The sequence below is a fragment of the Leuciscus leuciscus genome (assembly GCF_965113295.1).
Source record: "Leuciscus leuciscus genome assembly, chromosome: 17".
Lineage (NCBI taxonomy): Eukaryota > Metazoa > Chordata > Actinopteri > Cypriniformes > Leuciscidae > Leuciscus > Leuciscus leuciscus.
In genome coordinates, this window is record NC_138741.1 from 25,814,101 (window position 1) to 25,834,821 (window position 20,721).

The 20,721-nt window shown below is 37.7% G+C and overlaps 1 protein-coding gene across 1 annotated transcript in view; it reads left to right on the plus strand.

Moving 5' to 3' along the window:
- Nucleotides 1-20,721, plus strand: part of smyd3 (SET and MYND domain containing 3) — a 194,680-nt gene that overhangs the window by 49,817 nt on the left and 124,142 nt on the right. The gene's annotated exons all lie outside the window — the stretch shown is intronic.

Genomic DNA, 20,721 nt, shown 5'->3' on the forward strand with positions numbered 1-20,721 from the left:
AAAAGTGAAGACAGCCCTCTGGGCCGTGGCAGGGCTGACGGGTACAACCTCCGGCACAGGAACAGTCTCTGCATCGACAGACGTGACGTGGACAGTCTCTGGATCGGCAGACGTGACGTGAACAGTCTCTGGATCGGCAGACGTGACGTGAACAGTCTCTGGATCGGCAGACGTGACGTGAACAGTCTCTGGATCGGCAGACGTGACGTGAACAGTCTCTGGATCGGCAGACGTGACATGAACAGTCTCTGGATCGGCAGACGTGACGTGAACAGTCTCTGGATCGGCAGACGTGACGTGAACAGTCTCTGGATCGGCAGACGTGACGTGAACAGTCTCTGGATCGGCAGACGTGGCGTGAACAGTCTCTGGATCAGCAGACTTGCTGTGTCTCTTCCACGCATGCAATACTGCCACTGCGTAAAAGCGAAAGACAGCCCTCCTGGCCGTGGCAGGACTGATGGTGGGCAGCTCAGAGACAATCCTCTTGTCCGAAGACACAGGCTCGGTGGCGGCCATCTTGTCCGAAGACACAGGCTCGGCAGACGTGACGTGAACAGGCTCGGCGGCAACCATCTTGTCCGCAGACACTGGATCCGGCTCGGCAGCGGCCATCTTGCCTGAAGACACAGGCTCAGCGGCGGCCATCTTGTCCGAAGACACAGGCTCGGCGGACGTGACGTGAACAGGCTCGGTGGCAACCATCTTGTCCGCAGACACTGGATCCGGCTCGGCAGCGGCCATCTTATCCGAAGACACAGGCTCAGCGGCGGCCATCTTGTCCGAAGACACAGGCTCGGCAGATGTGACGTGAACAGGCTCGGCGGCAACCATCTTGTCCGCAGACACTGGATTAGACTCGGCAGCGGCCATCTTGTCCGAAGACACAGGCTCGACGGCGGCCATCCTGTCCGAAGACACAGGCTCGGCAGACGTGCGTCTCTTACCCCCTCTCCGTCTGCGACGGTGAGACGTTGGCTCCAATTCGTCCCTCACCATCCCAGAGTCGAAAGGGGGCCATGGTGGAGAGTGGTGTTGGACTCCCTCTCGACCACCAACTCCTCTGCGACCTCCCCGGGTCCCACGAAAAATGACTAGACGGGTTCCCTCAAACATATCTCTCCTCTCCCGCTCAGTGGCTGGGGAGGAGAAGTTGGAACACATACCGCTGGATCTGTCTGTGACGGAGTCCTTCTGTCACGATCCACACAAGAACAGAAGAGAGGTAGATCCAATTTGCAGTATGTGGTTTTTAATGTAGGGTAATCCAATCTCATAACAGTCCAGGCAGGGGTCAAAACCAAGGTAGCAATCCAACAAACACAAGAACGAACAAACAAACAGGTCTAACGACAGTACTCAGAAGTGGTGAGAAATACAAGGACTCCGTGACACATACTAAAACAGACAGGGTTATATACACAGGGAAATGACAATGCTAATGGGGAACAGGCTGAGTTAAATGATCAGTGATAAGGGACAGCTGAGTGCAATGAAAAGACAAGGATCATGGGGGATGTAGTTCAAGAGTGTGATGGACACCGTGGGGAAGGAGGACATCTAGTGGTGACCCAAGGAACATAAACCAGACACTGTGACAAATGCTTCTTAATACCAGTGGCCTTTTTTTTTTCTCAAGACTGGTTATAACTTTTTTAAGTCAGTTAAAAGGTAGATTGGTCTAATTTTATCTGATTAGCCCAAAATAATTGATAGTTGGTCATACTAGTTCTTAAGTCTTAACTTAGTAGCTATGTTTATGCAACTGGCCCCAGGTAAAACAGGGCCTAAAATACCTTGATAGTATGTGAGAAGGTTCTCCAACATTTCTACTTTGCTTAACAGGAGATAGAAGTAATGCATGTTTGGAACAGCATGTAATGAGTAAATGACAGAATTTTCGTTTTTGTGTGAACAATCCCTTTAAAGGTACACTATGTAACTTTTGCCCCTCTAGCGGTTAAAAAACAAAACTGCATGCTTTTTGCAGAAGAACATTGTTTTGGTTGTGCTTCTGCTCTGCCTGACTATGCGAATGAATAAGGTTATCCTACTGCTCATAAAACATTTACTACTAGGCTTAAGAGAAATTACCAGTTTAGATGAAAAGGATCTTAAGCTGACTACACTGATAAAAATGATTTTGTGGTGAAGTAAATACTACAGAAAAAAAACAATGTAATGTACATGAAAAAGTTATTTCAGGCAAGAGTTTAAAAAAAACTAAGTAAATTATATATTATTACTCAATTCAAGTGTGTAGAAATGAAAGCGTAAATATCACTTATAAAATTAAGTAAAATTACTCAACTTTTCTGATACTGGTGTTCCCATCATGCACTGGGCCTTGAATAATTAATGAGCTTGATTTTTCACTATTTTCAAACTGTATTTACACTGTTTCATCATTGCTTTTGTTGTTAGGATTAGTAACGTGCCATTTTGTGCCATTTGGAGTTCATTTTCTACTCAAAATAACACATTCAAACACAAAAACAATCCATGTTACCGTCATTGTGTATTGTCTACCAAGTATTGAGGTCTCTGCGTTCACATAATGCTTAACGTCTGATACGTGGATACGCTGTCTTACACAATATCTATTGTATTAATTACTTAGGTATTTTTAAAGCTACACTGGGTATGTGTAGGATTTTCTCCCATCTAGCAGTGAAATTGTTTATGACTACCAACTGAATATTACTTTCTAGCCCCTCCCATTCCGAGGGCGTTTTAACTCCTATGGTGGCCGTATTATTTCAAATCTGCTGGCAGTCGCGAGTAATCTCCCCCTCGCATTCGTCACGGTGCCACTGAGTGTAAAAACGTGAAAGGCGAAGCTTGAATTTCCTTGAATGTCCCTCTTTGGCACATGTATTTTCAAGATGGAGGCGCAACATGGCTGCCGCCATTCGAGCGGATCGCTCGTATGTATTCTAAATGGCAGATTATACACTTACGGGAATACTTGATTAGTTGGTAGAAGGAATTACACATTAATGAGCACATATCATTTTGAAAGAACAAAGTGTTTTTTGCTAAGAATCAACTTAAAAAATTACACAGTGTAGCTTTAAAGTAAAGCATATACTTTAAAAGTGTGGCTTAATTCAATATTATATTGTTTGAGTGAAATGTATTGCAAAGGAAACTTCAACTAAATAAATATTACTCAACCTTTTACTAGGCAAGTTAAAATTACTTCTTTTCTTTGTTACTTTCACTTAACTTAGTTAAGTAGAGTTTACTTAATTCCGTATGTGAAATTTACTTTAAAAATATGCGTGTGAAAGTTACTTTAAAAATATTAGTGCAAAAACTTTTGCCAAAGAAAAATTTGGTAAATTGTTTTCAGTGTAGCTGAAGACGTTACTGTAGCTATACCCATTAATAGACATGGTACTTCCTATAAATCTCAGCACAGAAATGGCCCTTCACAATAGATAATGCTGTACAATCATGTTAGAGAGCAACCTATGACAATTTATCTGTTCAGAACCTTATTCACCTGTTGAGTTATAAAAGCGTAATCTCCACGTCGCATTTACAGTTCATATCTCTCAGTTCTTGCCATCTCCGAAAAGCCAAGCCAATGTTGATTCGTTTTATTACGAGCTCTGTTGCGTTCTCTTTTTGTAAGCACAAGCTCCTCTGTTCTGGACAGAAATGATGAGTTAGTAATAGACAGATATGAGGGACAATTAGATGAAGTATTTTCAAAAGACATTTCATGAAGAAAAGTCCCCGTGTTTCCCCAGAGGTTTGAGATATAGCTGCTTCATGTCAACCTTTCTCTTTCGTTGTGACAACTAACCTATATTTACGAATATGACGAGACACGAACGGACGAGTGACGTAAATATGCAATTTCGCGTGGAAAGCATCCCGCTCTGTCTAAAATGTACACTTATATCAGGCTTACCATAGTGAATCAGGGTAAGACAAAAACGCATTTTGGAAGAAGGATTGATGGTGTATTGAGATTTTTTTTTATTTAGTCAATTTTGAATAAAAAAAGAGTCACATAGTGCACCTTTAAGAAAGAAAATCTCATTTGATTTGTAAAAGCAAGTGGATATATTCATTTTTTATTCTGTATTCGCGCAGTAGCCCCAGTAACATTTCATTTAATATTCACTTGAAGTGTTGATCATCTCCGCTATCCGCTGAGATAGCCAGACGCTTTACACGATTCCAATTAAAGTTCAGAGTCAGGACCGAGTGATCACACGCACACATAAGCTTGCATCGTGCATTTTCCTGCCTGCCAACTGGCTCCAAATAAATTAAAGTGAGATCTTCATCACACTTATACCTCAGTTCTGTAATCACCCCTTTTAATATCTCTTGTCCTTGCCAACAAATTACACACACACAGATTACAGTCTCTCTTCCCATCATCCGAAACACAGTCTCTCGCACACATTTCGTCTGCCTGGACCCCCACAGTGCTTCTGTCACGGCGTTGCTGTTTCACACCTTGTTTCCTTCCCTCTCTCACCCTTGTCTCTACCCATAATACTATAATTAGTGATTTATGGCTACCTTGCTTTGTTTGCTCGAATATGCTTCTGGCTGAGGGAGTTGAGCTTTTTTTGGTAGCATTCTTAGTTTGCAGTTAATTATCTTATGACGTTTTTTCCTTTGTAACGAGCCATTATTGTAATGTGCTGAAGTGAGAACTGAGTGTGAATTTAATGACTGTGTAGCTGTTGCTTTGTACATCATTTCCTCTTAACTTAGAGCGTCTGAAGGTAAGTGAGTAAGTGGGTATTCGGTGTGTAAATAGTTTTTTCAGAGTCAGTCTGACTGAGTGAATCTAATAGTTGGCAGATATTGTGGAGTCGTTCTGCTTTGGGTTTTAGGGCCCTATTTTAACAATCTAAGCGCATGGTCTAAAGCGCAGGGCACAAGTGCACTAAGGGCATGTCCGAATCCACTTTTGCTTGTTTAATGATGGGAAAAATGGTCGGCGCATGGTCTAAATGGGTTGTCCCATAATGAGTAATGGGTGTGTTTTGGGATTTACGTGCGTTAAACCAATCAGAGTCTCATCTCCCATTCCCTTTAAATGCCAGTTGCGCTCAGCCATGGCAGATTCGCTGTTTACATGACGGAATTTGATAGTGGAAAGACCGAACGTCTCCAGAGTGCAAATGGAACTGCTCGTGCGCGAGGTAAAAGTGCGCAAAAGTTTCTGAATCAAATAAGGTTTTATTTCTTAACCCATGGGGTCTAAGGTGTTTTGGGGTCCTTGAGATGTTTTGACATGCCCTGACATTTGTGCATTTTTCAGTTGCTTATAAACATATTAATGGCAAAGGTGTAATAACACTCTATTTAGCACAAACAGGGCTACCATAATATGTGAGCAACATGTACATCACGCTTGGCGCTGCATTGCGCCAGGTGTAAGATAGGGCCCTTAAGCCTGTTTTATGCTTCTGCGTCGAATCGACGGCGTACCCCCGCAGAACCCTCTGCGTCGCCGCGAACCCCTCTCCAACCACTCCGCCGTAGCTCGACGGGCACCTCCAAAAAATTGTAACTACGCGTCGAGGCGACGCAGACCGCAAGGGCTGTGATTGGTGTATGAGAGCAGAGAGCAAGACTGAACATTTGCATCCTCGTGATTCAGTGCACTTTTGTAACTATTTGTAAATAGTTAATTTTCTTAGATAATGTTTTATATTACGGTTAACTTATGTGTTTCTTGTTTCTTTTATATTGTGTTTCTTGTACCGATTACTCTTATATTTTTTTTATTGTACTTAAACCTTTGCCCTTTGTTCTTGCCGTGCTTTTTTACTCATTGCACATTAATAGATCAACGGTTGTTTTGAAAAAAAGTTTATTTACATTTGTTGTTCAACGTCGATTAGCTCCAGCTGCAACAACCATAGACGGGCAACAACACTCTCTCTCTTTCGCTCGCCATTGTCGGAATCTCGGAAATGAAAAAGCGGAACCGGCGCACGGAACCAAAACAAACTAGCAAAGAGATTCGCGAACCACACACCCCCCTAGCGTTCTGGCGGTGAAATGCACCGCGATGCAATGCAACCCGACGCAGAACCATAAAACGGCCACGACGCCGTAGGAGTGACGACGTAGCTACGCCGTGGAGTTGACGCAGAAGCATAATGAGGCCTTTAGACTGTATAAATGAATGTGTATAGAGTCCATCCATCCATCCATCCATCCATCCATCCATTTTCTATTTGTCAAATTTAACTCTATAAATACACTACCATTCAAAAGTTTCTGGTCAGCAAGAATAATAATAAAAAATAAATTAATAAATAGATCAAAAGACATTTATAACGTTACAGAAAATTTCTATTTAAAAAAATGCTTTTCTTATGAACTTTCTGTTAACCAAAGAATACTGAAAAAGCAGCACTATTTTCAACATTTATAATGATAAGAAATAATTCTTGAGCAGCAAATCAGCATATTAGAATGATCATGTGACACCAAAGACTGGAGTAATGATGCTGAAAATTCAGCTTTGCCATCACAGGAATAAAATATAGTAAAATAGTTGTTTTAAACTGTAATACTATTTCACAATATTGCTTTTTTACTGTATTTTTTATCAAATAAATGCAGCCTTAGTGAGAAAAGTGTGTGTGTGTGTATCATATATAATGCATATATATATATATATATATATATATATATATATATATATATATATATATATATATATATATATATATATATATATATATATATATATATATATATATATATATATATATATATATATATATATATATATATATATATATATATATATGGGGTGGTGGTGGCGCAATGGATAAGACACATGCCTTTGGTGTGAGAGACCCGGGTTCGAATCCACTGTGAGACACCAATGTGTCCCTGAGCAAGACACTTAACCCCTAGTTGCTCCAGAGGCGTGCGACCTCTGACATATATAGCAATTGTAAGTCGCTTTGGATAAAAGCGTCAGCTAAATGAATAAATGTAAATGTAAATATATATATATTAATATTAACTGCTACAGAGTTCCATTTCCCATGTAGACAGCAGCTTAGACATACAAAATACTTTAATAGGAACAGCAAATATTTTATGAAACCGCAGAAAGAAAATTTATTTCATCTGTTTTAAAATTTTGTTCTGGCAATATTCCACAAGGCGTAATTGATACTGAAATACTCAAGTGTTGACTTGTAATAAAAAATAATTGAGTTGATTTTGAGGGGTATGTTAGCTTTTGTTTAATATGTCCTCCGGGCTGGTTCTTCCATAGAGAGCTGTTACGAAGCACTCTGTGTTTGTTTATGTGCCTGTGTATGAAGTGTTTATCCTCTGATTGTCGTTTCCCATGTCTAGGGTCTGTGTTTGGTCACGTCAGTGATCTGTCTGTGGTGCCCATGACAGATGCCAGCTGTGTGTCTGAGGAGGAGGTGAACGCTGGCCTGCTGGTACTGTCAGATCCAGTCCTGCTCTCAACCTTAACCCTACTGAGACAGTTGTCTGATAGAGTTCAGATGCAGTTTAGGATATCTATATGTACAGTAACTTGTGGGGACAGCACTATTTAAGTCATATTTTTGCCTCTTTCTTTGCACAGGCTTCAGACTTCATTATCAGATGTATTGTTGATTGGTAATGTTTTTGTATTTTAGTGATTTGAATGTGCAGCTCACCCCAAACTGTTTGTGCTACGGCTGTGAATGAACCTCAGACCTTGTGTAAAGATGCGCTGTTACTTCTGTAAGTGATTAAACTTGCAGACTAAAAATATGAAACAAAAAAAAAGCATAAAAACTACTCTGAACCCCTCAGAAGCTGTATACTGTAGCAGTTATTTATTATTATTCATAATTACATGCAACTTTTTCATAATTGTTGCATTTTTTTTTTGCTCATACAACAGCAGCATGTAATTGCTCCATCAAAGTAATTTTCTTTCTTAGGGACTGCTTTTGTCCTATAAGGCAGCAATTTCCTCTTTCTGTTCTTTTTCTATGCATTTTCTGAATGAATCTCTCAGTTTACCGTCCCATTAATAGGTTTAACCCTGTCTGCCCTGACCCGTCTTAATGGGTTAAAAACCATTCATGAGCCCAACACAGAAATTTGTCTCTGTATAGATCAAAAACTATTATTAAAGATCCTGGTTTACAGTTTAATCCTGGAATAGGGAGGAAATCTGTATTGTAGTACACAATGTTTTTTTTTGCTGAAAGTTGAAATAAAATAAAATATATATATAATATTCTATTTTATTTATATATATTAGATGAAAACGGCCACTTCAAGTAACTGAAATAAATAGGTGTAGATTGAATTACTAAAATAAAAAAAGTACTAAAACTAAAATAAGTTAAAGATAAATAGAAATATAAAAAATTCATAAAAATGACAAAAGCACATAGCGAATTTACTAAAACTATCAAATCTGAAAATATAAAAATAAAAGCTAGTAGAAATTATATATAAATGCTATATATAAATACAAAAATGAACCCTGAACACACTCAACCAAAATTCAGCATTCAAATAAATTCAATAAAGAAATCCAGTAATTGCAAAAGTGATGGTGGCATAATTGCTGTTGATTACATTTTGAATGCTGATTTTCAAAAGCAATCTTAAAGACAGGGTAGGCCGAATGCAATGATATGATGTCCTATCTATCTGCTTGTCAACTTATGTATTTCCATACCTCCACATACCTGCTCGCACAGACATCACACGTCATCAGCTCGTTTCATGCTATGCAGAGTTAGACAGACGTCAGTCACCGAGCACCGCAACAGAAAAACCACAGCCACCTTTTACAGTTCCTCCTGAACCAAAACAACGAGCTTATGCTGCGTTCACGCCATAACTACTGTAGTTTTGAAGAGATGGAAATCTGTGACGTTATACTCGGAGCGGCTCGTGACTAGAATTGGTTTCTATGTCAACACTATTAACGCCGAAATGAATCTGCAGCAGTCAGGTGGTACAAGTAAGAGCTCTTTAAGTTGTTTATGTTCTTTATTATTGCAAAGTTATGTGATTTGAGACACAAGGTATTTTAACGCTGTCTCTTGTGCCACTTTTGTGGAGGGTGGAATCTGATGCTTTCAAAGCTAACTTGATTTTGCTAGCCTTTCCAAAAATTGCTTACACTACCTTCTAAGTTTCTTATGAAATAAGTTGAGGAAAAAAATAGATGACATACCTAATACTGAAATGATTTAAAAGACAAAGTCGATAACCCTGCTATTCTTTTATATTTAGAACGCTTTTTAGAACAATATCTTAGTTATCGTTATAGTTATCGTCCTTGATGTGGACGTTCCTTAATTGTAGTTGTTTTAAGGGAACTTTTGTTTTACGTGTAAAATACCCTTGTGTCATAAAGTTCAGTGCGAGGCTTGTGGCGTACAACCTGGGAATGAGAAATGAGGTGATGGGAAGTGATGTAACACTGCTCTGTGGTTACAGGGGGAATCGCATCAGCAGGGAAGAAATAAACAGACCTAATAGGGATGATAATGATGTAATAGATCATAGATCTCACACAGGTTTAGAACGAGTGTGTGTATGTATATCTCCCATAAGAGCTGAAAGAGCAGTATTTATTGAACTGGATGGTGCAGTTGCACTCTGGAGATGCAGCGCTGCTTTATAATCGTGATCGTGCGGCATGGAGCTAACATCTCAGAGGCGTTTTTAGGATTGGATTTATGACCTGGAATGAAATGAACTGACTGGAATTTTCCTTCATATGGACTCAAATTGCTCAAAATTTGGAACAGGTTTTTTGTTAAAAAAATTTTTTTTAAACACTTTACAATAAGGTTAATTAGTTAACTACCTTAGTTATGATCTAAGAATGAACAATACTTCTACAGCATTTATTAATCTTACTTAATATTAATTTTAACATTTACTAATACATTATTAAAATCAAAGGTTGTATTTGTCAACATTAGTTAATGCAGTGTGAACTAACATGAACAAACAATGAACATCTATTTTTATTAACTTACACTAACAAAGGTTAATAAATACTGTAACAGACGTATTGCTCATTGTTAGGTCATGTTAGTTAATACATACAATTTTATTTTATTTTTTTTGCAAAAAATAAAAAATACCTTGGTAGTACAAAAATATGCCATGCAAATAACATTTTAAGAATGGCCTGAGTATGGTTTATTGTAGTAAATCATGATGTATGAATTATTTATCGCTTTGTGCCATGGTATATATATATCAAAGTATTATAGTATTACCATCTGATACTACTGTACCATGGTACCGCCACAGTACCGTTTTGTAGTAATACCTGAATACTATATCGCTGTGTATATTAGAAAAGAAAGTTTACAACATTACAAACTCCGAGACCTTTACTATACAGTGTTCTGCATTTTTTGGTTGTGATATATTAATATTATTTATGAATTCTGACATGCACCTATTAGCATCCACTGCCAGAGTCTGACTGTAACCATAGAAACCAGCTCTTTATATGGCAACATCTCTCTCTCTCTCTCTCTCTCTCTCTCTCTCTCTCTCTCTCTCTCTCTCTCTCTCACTATCACTCTCACTCTCACACACACACACACACACACACACACACACACACACACACACACACACACACACAGTAGGGCAGTCTTTCTTTGTTTTATTTTGGTACTGAATATATTTACATGATACCACATATCCATATAGACAACATCTAATACATGTTCTGTTGTTCTAACGATTTTCTGTAGATATTTATAAAAAGGAATGAGCATTTATTTAATTTTTTTGATGTAAAAATACTCTTGTATCCCAGATTAATATGCAAAGACACTATACTCCCTTTCAATACGACTTAAGTGAAATTATAAGATACATTCAAATAATTTTTAGATTAGATTTAATAATATCTCACATCCCAGCACTGCTGAGCATTAATCCCGTCTACCGCTGGGCTGCAGCAGAAATGTCATTGGTTACATGTTAATTAGCTTAACGACAAGCTTAGCTTAATAACTTTAATGCTATTGTTCAGGCAGTGTTGCAGCGTTTTTATAAGGACGATATAAGACCCTATTTGTTTAATTGAGCATTTGTGTAGTTTGTGTTTGCTGAAATGAAGGGGCAATTTGCTCTCTCTCTCTCTCTCTCTCTCTCTCTCTCTCTCTCTCTCTCTCTCTCTCTCTCTCTCTCTCTCTCTCTCTCTCTCTCTCCCTCTCCCTCTTTCCCTGCCGTTTGTAAAATTTTCCTAGACTCCATCTTTCATGGAAATTAGTTTTAGCTGTGATAATCAACCTTTCTTTCTCTGCATTTAATTGTAATTACTGTGCAGTGGTAATATATTCATGATGAGTAGGAAAATGACACAAAATTCATTAAAAATAGCAGCATTTATACAAAGTGCCTCCATAGAGTTACAGTGCATACTGTTTGTTTGCAGTTTGTTGTCTCTTGTTCTCTTTGGACCTATTTATTATACAAACAACCATCCGTCAAGAGCAGCATTTTGAAGCGCTTTCATATTTTGGCAGATTCATCTCCTATAATATTGGCCTATGGGGAATGTCAGTGTTTAATTGAAAGATATTAGCAATGAAAACGATCAGATGCTCATAACTTTCCCAGGTCTAAAGACTTTTGTTTATGTGCAGTGTTGGGTCACTAACGTAATTCATCACTAACGGGTTGCAGTAATAATATTACTTTTTGCAGTAACTATGTAACTAATTGCTAATAAGATTTCAGTAATAATATTCCAGTCACCATTCTAAACATAGCTTGTTACAATGCTATTTTTGTTGCTTTAACCCCTACTGATTTGAAATTCAACAATCCAAATCCTAGATTCATTTCCGTAATCTTCACGACTCGCGCGTTTTCATGACGTCTCCATTGCAACAAGCTAGCTTGGAATATGGAGAAGCTTACATTCAGTGGCTGGGAATATCAGGAGAAGTGATGGCAAGAACACAGATGTCAAAATAATTTAAGTTGTGGCATTACATTACTCTAACATTACATGGCTTCCCCTTCCTTATCTTTTTAATGCCGATATACATTATACTTTATATATTATTGTGGAATCTTTCTAGAAAACATAACAAAAAAAAATTCTTATGACCTTACGTGAATTACTTTGACAACATACATCATGAAATAATTCCCATCAGCCTCAAATGAGGTTAACACTGAACGAAAGTTAAGCAACTGCAGAACTCGACACCACATTTTAAAATTCTGTAATATTAATGCACTCTGAATGGATATGTATCTATTCTCCTGCATATAATTGTATCTTTCTCTCTTCCTTTGTTCTAAGAATTGTTGTTTTTGTTGTACATTGCAAGAAACAGTGAAACAAATGTAAGTATTTTAAGTAAATTTGATCTGCTTGGCATTTTTCATCAAAAAGAGCATGAAAAAACGCATTGTTTAGAAAAAGCTTGTTGCATATGAATATTTCTGTTTCAATTTAAGTGTTAAAGCTGCATTAAAACCCAAGTTAGTTGCTAGACTTAGGAAAGAGTCTTTGAACTTGGTAAATTTATGATGTAGGATTAATTTCTTGAACAATTTCCAGTCCAAAAAAACCTCCTGTCAGACCACCGGCAGAATCCTTGAACAGCAAACTGAATAATGTTGAACTCCCACAACTGGGAAATCAGCTTTTGGCTTAATTTTACTCAATGATCCATTATGTAACTCAACAAGTTGGATCTTCATGTCTCCAGCAGTGGACCACCTCTAAACCTGCACTGGTAAAACTCGTACTGTTGTAAATAATGAAACCTTGCAGTGTTCCTTAATGATTTATCTACAAACCCAGTAACTCATTTGAAAAATATAGAAGTTTCCACATCTTGCTCAGGAAATATTCCTCTTCAAATGGAATTTTCCAGAGCTGTAGAGTTTAGATAGGGAGCAGATCTTTGCTATCTATTCCTTGTATAGAGCTCTTCATCATGACATTATTTATAGGCCGTTTCAGTAGACTAGAGTTCCCAATGTTTAATGGGTTTTAAGAATAATGGTTTTGTGGAAACCATTGTGTGCTTATAGTCCTTAAGTGTACAACGGTTTCAGAATTCATGTTTGAGATATAACTGATCATAATTTATGCTGTAGAACAAAACATGAACGTCTCTTCAAGTAATATTCACCACAGACCTTATTTTCCACCAAAATTCCAAAACTGCTATTCTAAGAAAACCCATTAGAAATTCCTGAGGGAACACAAGGCTCAAAAATGCTATTCGTGTCCAGGTTTTAGGACTACAAACTGAACAGCACTGTTGTACCAAATATATGGCTTTTTCTGTTCGTTTCTGCCATCTGTTTTTCCCAGGCTGGTCTTGATAAAGGGCAGGCATGTTTTCTGTCTAGTTTCTCCTCTCACGTGTACAGTAGTCTCAGCAGAAATTCAATAACCTTTGATTCCAATCAATATTTCATGAAGATTTTCTCTCATTGATTGTACTAATTATGTGTATATGGGCGATATTGAGTGAGATGCTTCTTTGAGTTTTCTTGAAGGTCTTCCTCTTGCACAATTTATGGCAGGTCTCCTTCTTTATGGACTTGGCGAGAGAGAAGGAGACGGAGCAAATTATCTTGTATATAGAATATACCTGTTTTGGTCACTTTTGAGATAGAAACTCAGATTATTAAGATTTGAACCGCTCTCTTTTTGTTGGCCTTCTTGATAAGTGAGTATATGTGACCCTGGATCACAAAACCAGTCACAAGTAGCACAGGTATATCTGTGGCAATAGCCAACAATACATTGTATGTGCCAAATTTTTGGGCCGATTTTTCTTTTATGCTAAAAATCATTATATTAAGTAAAGATCATGTTCCATGAAGATATTTTGTAAATTTCCTACCGTAAATATATAAAACATTTCTTTTTGTGAGTGAATGCAGCACAATCGCGAACATAAATGGACAACTTTAAAGGCGATTTTCTCAATGTTTCGATTTTTTTGCACCCTCTGATTCCAGTTTTTCAAATAGTCGGCTAAATATTGTCATATCCTAACAGACCATACATCAATGGAAAGCTTCTTTATTCAGTTTTCAGATGGTGTATCTCACTTTCAAAAAATGTACCCATGTGACTGGTTTTGTGGTAATATGTTATATTATTGGGTCAGTAGAGTTTGAAAACATGGTGCCAATGGTGCAACACTCCTTTTTTCACCTACTAACAAAGTGGATTCTGGGAATTTTGTTTTCCACTGATGTATTCATCCAACCCAAAACCGCAACACTGACTCAATCAGTTTGGGGCAGAACTGTATTTATTAATTTATTTGTTTGTTTGTTACATTTTGTGGCACTAGTGGTGCAAATATTTCAGATTTCATTTTTTAAAGTTAAACACTAATACAAAATCTAACAGTATTTCTATAGTCTATGTTTTTTTAATCTTACTGATTTTCTTTTCAGTGTGGGTGTTTAATGGATGTGTATCAATAACTAACAAGGAACAGTTTTCCAGGGGTTTTTCTCAAGGCAAACTGAGCTCTTTTGCAGACCCAGAGCATTTCCAAGTGGTTCACAGGTGCTAGGGAAACCAAACCGGTCATGGTACCATCCAGAACAAACAATGAGCTTATACATTGCAGGAATGTGGCAGAATCACTTCATCAGACATCTGCTTAAGAGTTCTCCAAGTGGTTTAACAAGACGAGTTGTGTTTGTCATGTTGTATTTTGAAGGGAAAATTTTCTCATGTATTCACTCTCCCTCATATTATTCAAAATGTATGACTTTCTCTTTTTTGCAGAACACAAAAGGAAATGTTTCGAAGAATGTTCATGCTGCTCAGTGGCCATCATGCCTCAGAAAGATATGAAAGCAATTTAAAAGTACCATACAAGTTAGCTTTAAATGATGAGCAACGGAATGAATTTTAAGTCGTTATTCACAAATAATCATTCCCTCTCTCTAATTTAATTTGCATTTACACATGTTCAAACTTGGCATGTCATGTTGTCTTGATGTGTTCATTTTGATTATATGTATGTGCAAATGGAATCTAAGCACTTGAGAGGGAAGTGGTAAATAGCAACTCATTGACACACATTGTTATATTGTTTTGTGTTTTTATTTGACCAATATAGTATCAGAGATGCTTCTTTTAATAAAGATTTTACACTGGAATTAATTCATATTTGTCACTTGAGACACATTGTTAATTGTGAAAGGACAGATGGAGTAATTACTCGATTTAGCAGAATAGCTTTTCTCATCAGAAGTTCTCCCAAAAGACAGCTCTGTACTTGAATATTAAGAGCCGAACCAGACAGCAATAAATCACTAGCCCCAAATGTCCAAAAAAACTCCTGACAGCATCTGTTTGCAGAGCTACGGTTTCAATAGAACTGGGCCAGGAGCTCTGGGGATCTTCCTGTCTTAATCGCACACACAAGGTTCTGTTTTTCTTATGAGGTTGCTCTCGTTCTCATCGCATCTCGTCCTCGTCCAGGGGCAATAACAGGCTAATTCTGGAGTTCCTTCATCCTGAGATAATTCCGAGGCTGTTATCCTCCCCACCTTTTTCCATCCTGTTGTTCCGGCACTCCTGCTGAGGGCTCTTGAGATGCTTTGAGGGCGTCTCGAAAACCTCGCTGTGCCGGAGTTGCCTTTGGGCCACCACCAACATCTCGAACCATAAAAACCCAGGAGACGAACATCTTAACATTTTAATGAACATCTTGATTTTAATATACACATATATATATATATATCTGCCAGACGCACACTTTAATAGCACACCTCTCATTTTTTTTTAGTTCACTTTAAGGCTGCCTGGGTTATTTCAGGTGACGTTAACAGTCTGGTTATGATCAAAATAAAAGTTATTTCATTGGATAATAACACTGTAGTTTTGTTCCAAATCTAATGAGCTTGTTGTCTTGAATCTTAGGCATACATGTAACTATGTACTGTATGACTAAAGGTGCAGTCACATTCACACATTTTCATGGACAAAATCAAATTCACGCTTTCTGGATTTCTGCATGAGGGTGAAAGATTTTCCCATCAGACTTTGCAACAAGTTAAAGTTGGTCACGCAAATTCACTGCGTTATCCAACAGAAAGCTTTATGGTTTGAAAGGGATTTTAAACCATAAAGATATATAAATATAACTATGAATGACTAAAGGTGCAGTCTATTATTACTAGTATTCTGCAAATGTTCATGGGCAAAATCAAGTAATTTCAGTAGGAATTCACTCAACCGGGATTTGTGCATGAGGGTGAAAGATTTTCCCATCGGACTTTGCAACGAGTTCAAGTTGGTCACGCAAATTCACTACGATAACCAACAGAAAGCTTTAAGGTTTGAAAGGGATTTCTGTGTGAGCTGTGCTTTGCTACACTAGATTGTCACAGTCAGATTCCTGAAGTGAAAACTGTATTCATTTTCTCCATATGAAAACAGATTTTGAACAATAACTTTCAAACCTTTAAAGACAGACCTACTGTGAGCTACAGAAATGTTGGCTGAATCCTACAACAACAAAAAAAAAGAAGCTTAATCCAGTCTAAACGGCTTTGCTAGTTTAAGTTTTAACTGATTTAAGATTGTCTGTCTACCTGGCCAAGCTAATGCTGGCAGTTTCTCTGTCCAACCAGCTAAAAAATGCCCCAAACCCATCTAAATCCAGCCAACAGACCAGCCCGAGAGACCACCCAAGACCAGCAAACCAGCTTAGGCTGGTTTAAGATTATTTTAAAAAAAATTCCAGCAGGGAAATGGTGCAAGATAGACATTTACTATTGATATTTTTCTGTACAGTATAATATTTATTTCTCTTGATTGCACCATCATCCTGTATGAACATGCTTAAGTTTGTCGCATTGAATTTTGAGTGCTAATTTGGAAAGTATACATGCAGTGTTTTAGTCAGCACATATGATGCCTTAAAATGTTGTCCAGGTTGGCAGCTCACTAAGTTTTTTGCTTGTGTTGTGTTTGTTAATATGGAGTGTGTCATATGGATCATCTCGAGTCACAGTCTCTGTAGAGCTGTTCTGCTCGTGTATTGTTGTGTGTCGATGGCAGTCGTGTTTGGTTGGGCATTTGGACGGGATTCATGCTTAAATTGGCCTTCCTCCCAGGATGCATGCATGCACCAGTGCTCTCTTTGGCCGGACCCGAACATCTCTGGAACAGAGATGTCACGCCGTTGAGTGTTCTGCCATGGTATCTAGAGCCGCTCTGAGGTTGTGGAGGACTTCTGGTGCTCTGCCCAGACCCACAGAGAAAGAAGCAGCCGAATGAAGAGCAAATATCTGCATAAATGAGCCGAGGGAACATGGCATTTACAGAATTACACTTGACTTTTGTTTGCCAGCATGTTGGTGGCCACAGTCATCGGCTCAGGCTTAAAGAACGCTGCCAAAATGTGGAAAACCTGGAATAACGTAACAAACTTGAGGTTATTGTCTGTCCGAGTGTCATGGAATAGGTTTGCTATTGTGGAGTGATTAGATCCAGCGCATTTGACATGCAGAACAATCAGATGGAATATGCGAAAGCCCTAATTCTTTCTGGCTTTCTCACACAATTATATATGTGCTCACATAAATTCACACACCGAGAGTCTCAGAGCATGCTTTTAAAATCTGCACACGTCCACATTTCTCAGCGGCGTCCAACAATTTGTCATTGTGATTGGCTAACATCTCTCTGCTTCCATTCTCAGATCGCCAAGGCAACAGAACATGCATTCTCGCTACTTTCTGTGCTTGCTTCAATGCTGTCGCAGCTCATTTCCACATCAGAATAAACCTTTAAAGTCATATTCTTTTAATATCCGTCGTATATGGTAATTAAGTTAGCATTTTTCAAAAACTCAACTTAAGTGGCGCTCACCAGTTAGGGTTACACGTGTTCTTTATTACTTTTAATTTTACATTATAAATATAATGGAATATGTATCCCGCAAGGTCACCGCATTGAATATTAACATTTCATCATGAACGAAGTGCTGATGTTGAAGGAAATCTATAATGATCTTATTGGCACTATAGCTTCCAGGGAGCATTATATGACTCTTCACTAGAAGGCCCTCGTTTCTCATTGGTCGAATGTCACCGTCTCCATGGAGATTTGACAGATAGAGGGACTGATAATAAGGAAGTGAGAGTCTTTTGAAGTGAAGGTCTGAATGTTATTTGATAACGATTCCTGTGGTGGGGAAAAAAAGATTAGAAATGATCCCATAGTGTGCTTATAGAAGTTTTTTTTTTTTTTGATTATAGATGCTTTTGAAAACTGCATTAGCACCTTGAGATACAGAGGCCGATCTCCCCTTGATGAACAGCTTATTTGAGCTCACATGTTAATGGATTAATTACTTTGAAATGCACAGGTCATTCAAATAATTTTTGGAAGTGAATGATAATGATAATTTTGTAAAAGGCACTGACCTAGAGCAGATATGAGTGGCCACTTTTTCACTATTTCTGGTGATATGCTTTGAGCATGATTCATTCTTTTACTATTTTGTTAGACTATATTAATATATCCTTCCTGTTCAATGACTACACAGTAGTTGAATTGGTCCTGGAGATTTTTTTTCATTGGTTTCATTATCTTAGATATCACTCCTCCATTTTTACATAAAATTCTTTTTATTTATTTTTATTTTATAGATTGTACAGAATGCTTTACCGATCAATGAGTGCAACAGTTGTGTTGTGGAAATAAAATCCCCATTTGTGTTCTCTACACTGTTAAAAAAAATATTGTTGGTTTAACTTAAAAATGTAAGTTACGTGGTTGCTTTAAGTTTGTATTTCATTAAAATAAAAAATATTAAAACAATGAAGGAGATTGGTTTAATAAATAGAAACTCAACATATTATGTTATCTGAACCACATTATCTCAGTTGATTTGACAAAAGAAAAAAGTTGTGAAAATCACTTAAAATAATTACATTAAAAAAAGTTGCTGCCTTAATTTTTGGAGTACAATCAACTTGGATATTTAAGTCATTTCAACTTAAATTACATTAAACTGACTTAGAAAATGAGCTGAATCTTGTATAACTTAAAAAAAAAAGCGATGAGTTAAAGCAATATAAAAATGTATTGATCATAATGTTTTACAGTATAGAAGTTAGTTTTTACAGGTAACATATGCAGGCCACATATTTCAAGAAAGGATTACGATGAGCTCTGCAGGTTGTTAAGTGATGTTTTTACAATTGTTTCCATTTAAAAAAAGAAAAAAGAGAAAAAAAAGAAATTGATACTTTTATTAAAAAAAAGCTCACACAAGTAGGCTATGTTACAACATTGTTGATTCATCAAAGAATCTTGAAAAAATGTATCATGGGTTCATTAAGCAGCACAACTGGGTATCAAAACATTAAGCAGCACAACTGGGTATCAAAACATTAAGCAGCACAACTGTTTTCAACATTGATAATAATAATAAATATTTCTTGATCAGCAAATCAACATATTAGAATGATTTCTGAAGGATCATGTGACACTGAAGACTAGAGTAATGATGCTGAAAATTCAGCTTATTTATTTACTTTTTATTTACAGTTGGCATCAAATAAATTCAGCCTTGGTGAGCTTAAGACCATTCTCTCAAAAGCATTTAATAATCTTGCTGACCCTACATTTTTGAACAGTAGTGTATTTACAAAATCAACTCAGTGGGTTGAATGACTGTTTTAATGAAGCCCTGTAAAATTATATAGAACAAGGATCATGTCCACCAATAAATGATCTGATGATGTCTCTGGGAATAAAAGACATCTATAAAGAGAATAAACTAAGAAATCGCTAAGAAATTGCGAAGAGATCACTAGTTTTTACTAAATCACTTTCTTACTATCTCACTGACTAGTCAGTTGTCAGACACCTGTTGATGATCCTTGCCCATACTGTACCTGGAAAATTACTTAATAATTGTATATTATATCGATGTTGCTTATTCAATAGAGTCATTCACAATTCTTAATGGCATGAGTAGTTAATTTCCTCATGGAAAAAAACAAACTTTTTAAGCACTTTTTCCTTGGAATTGAACATCGTGATTCATCTTGGATCTGGTTGGTTTGTTTGAACGCTTAGATCTCCTTACGGAAAAATGTTTTCGGAAATGCCTATATGGACTATATAGATTCAGAAATACGGTTGCGCTCCACTGATATTCAGGTCTCAGAACAGAGACAGTTTCCCGAAGGCCGGGACTGATTTCCTTCATTTTCTAACAGGAAACCCCACTTAAGTGTTGTGTATTGATCTCATCTCAAACCCGTATCCATGCGTAACTCTCCCTAGCATACATCAGCACTTTCAGATCTAGGGATTCAAGGGTTCAGGAAATGAGAGCTCCATCTTTAAACCCACAGAGACCACAAACACAGCGCTATTACACTCTGAGCTCTGAGAAATTAATTGACTCTTCTGACCGGTATCGGAAGGATGCAGTAGATGTGCATTCAGGTTAGCACTGGCGTGGGCCAGTGTTGCTTTAATGATGCAGGGGCGGTGCGCTCTTTCGCTAAGCCGCGATGCGCTAGTACACATGTAGCCGAGCCGAGAGGGAGCAAATTAGAGCAGAGAGCTGACGCAAGAGTAAGGACACGGTCACCGTTTCTTCCCAGAGGCTTTGGTTGGATCAGTAAGGTTTTCTTTTTTTGTGCAGTGAAGTGCATTTAGCTTTTGCTTTAGTTCAC